This window comes from Malus sylvestris, chromosome 5 (genome assembly GCF_916048215.2).
Source record: "Malus sylvestris chromosome 5, drMalSylv7.2, whole genome shotgun sequence".
In the NCBI taxonomy this organism is placed as follows: domain Eukaryota; kingdom Viridiplantae; phylum Streptophyta; class Magnoliopsida; order Rosales; family Rosaceae; genus Malus; species Malus sylvestris.
In genome coordinates this window covers 30,931,958-30,934,482 of record NC_062264.1, presented here as the reverse complement: position 1 = coordinate 30,934,482, position 2,525 = coordinate 30,931,958, and the positions used below count along the sequence as shown (strand labels likewise).

The 2,525-nt window shown below is 36.8% G+C and overlaps 1 pseudogene; it reads left to right on the top strand.

Annotated features, from left to right (window-relative positions):
- Positions 1-1,049: 1,049 nt before the first annotated feature.
- LOC126622745 (60S acidic ribosomal protein P1-like) lies at positions 1,050-1,943 on the top strand (annotated as a pseudogene).
- The last annotated feature ends 582 nt before the right edge of the window (positions 1,944-2,525 follow it).

Genomic DNA, 2,525 nt, shown 5'->3' with positions numbered 1-2,525 from the left:
AACCTAAAAGGATGTTAGTGTAATGTTTCAAACCTGAATGGTTTTGTAATGCACTGTTAGCTAGGGTTTTGAACAAGCAAAAAATGCTCCTTTATCTAAATTCAACTCGTCAATATTAAAACAAAGAATCTAAAATGTCTACGATAGCAGCAGCAGCAGCGTAGCTCAAGCTCGTCACATTCCTATAACCAAGGCTGCGCAGAAGCTTATTCTTTGCCGTTTTACAAGGTCTTTATTGTATGATCTCTCTCAGTTTTAATCTCTATCTCAATTTCCAGAGAAGAATTTTGTTTTTTTTTGCTTTTGTTTTTTTATATGTAATTTGTGTTATACAGTTATTTATCAATTAAGAAGGTTATCAGATGTTAATAGTCTTTATCTGCTTGTGTAATGATATGTAATGGCTACATCGAGGGAGGGAAAATCGAATTTGGAACTTCGAGTGCAGGGGGAGGATGTCATGAAAACACTACTAGAATTTTGGCTAAAAGCCACTCTTTTCATTGGTGTCTATTGTCAAATGTGGACACTCTCATTGGTGACAAACCTCAATGGCCACCAAGCAGCCACTAAACTAGAGAACATGTCCTATGTAGAGGACTCTATTGTAACAATGGCTACCAATATTGCATTGGTGTCATCTGCAAACAATGCCACCCTAATTCACATTGGTGGCAAAGTTGCAAATTGTGTTTTAAAAAAAAGGATGCCCTGTGTAGGCACCCAAATTGGAGTATCATATTTCTTTTTCTGTTTTTATGAGAAAACAAATTGTAATATCATTAAAAGTAAAAGAATACAACTATAAATTTGCATAACTAATATTTTATACAATTTTGTACAAATGTTGGAACCAAACTTTAAAAAGTCTTCGAACCCTTTGTTTCCAAGAGCTTAATCATCTCAATAACTTGAATCTGATCATCAGCTGCAGCCTGCACCCAAAATCAAACCCATAAATTTCGTAAGAATAACGTTTAACTCAAGTCCAACTGTTAAAGTGATTAGAGTTGAGGACAACACTGAGATATGATCATATAAATACCTGGGAAAAGTAGATTTTCAAGGGGTTTGCAGTCATAATTTACCATACAAAAATCTTCACAAATTCACTGCAACCCTTCTGCAACTTCAACTAAGAACATATTAAATTGACAAGTTCATGAATATGCAGACCACCTTCAACCTTGAAACAACAAATGATCTCCCAATCTGCGTGGGTATTCAAGAATAAGATAAAGAAAGCATAGATACTATATTTATGACCGATGGGCAGAAGACAAGATACAAACAAAGCATTTACATATGAATGAGGGAGAACAGAAATGAGAACGGAATATCAGTGAAGAGCGTGCGCATACTCACACATATAAATGCATTAATATTTTCTCTTTTTTCAGAAACTCAAAAAACAAGGAATCCCCATGACGAAGGCATCCCCATTACCGCCGAGAAGATTGCAACCTTGGTGAAAGCTGCCAACGTCCCCGTCGAGCCTTACTGGCCTGGACTGTTCACCAAGCTCGCTAAGAAGAAAAACATTGAAGATCTTATCCTGAATTCTGGTGCTGGTGGTGCTGTTGCCGCTCCTGCCTCAGGTGTACGAGATGCTACCGCCCCGGCTGCTGCTGCTGCTCCTCCACCGGAGGATAAGAAGAAGAAGGAGGAACATGAGGAAGAGAGTGACGAGTGACGACGATTGTCCAATTTCCGATTTGTTCAGTTAGGAGCTCCTTTCAAACAAGACAGTGACGTCCAATTTTCAATTAATTTCCTGGTTTTTACTACTTAGTTTGAGATTAGTTACCTTATGAATATTATAGTAGGGCTTTATTTTTTTTATTTTTGGCTTATGATAGCGTTGCTATATGGACAAATTGTTGTTCTTTTATTGGTCAATATAATTATATATTCACGGACAAATTGTTCAAACTCATTTTTTTCTCCCACCGAGCACCCTAATTTTGAACATATAATTTGTCTCAATTTCTGGGTAAAAAAGTTTGCCATATGGTCCCTGCAACTCAGTTCTTAATTGTTTCCGGTCGAAATTCATACACAGCTTTCTGACTTTGTTTCCTGTTGAATTTAATGTTTGTGTATAATGCGTATGTCGATCTTTACCTTCTTAAATTTTATGATTTAAGCTTCATCTTAAATCAAAGGATCTGGTTGGGGATGAGAGTTTCCTTTTCACAATTCTCTGCTCACACGATATTTGGTTGGAAACAAGAACTTTCTTGTCACGATTTTATTATCCCTCTCTTCCTGTGACATTTTATAAGCGATGAGAGCTTCCTTGTTACGGTTTACTGTCTTTCCCTTCAAATGATATTTTGTCGGGGTTGAAAACTTCCGCGCCACTATTTTTGCCCAATCTTTCTATTTGATCTCAAATTAGGAGAGAAATATGGAAATGAATCGATGAGTAATGAAACTGTGACATGCATGGATGTATTTTTCCTTGTTGAGAGCAATGAATTGATCCTTCAATCATCTTATTGGGTTTGGCCTCATCCTTAATT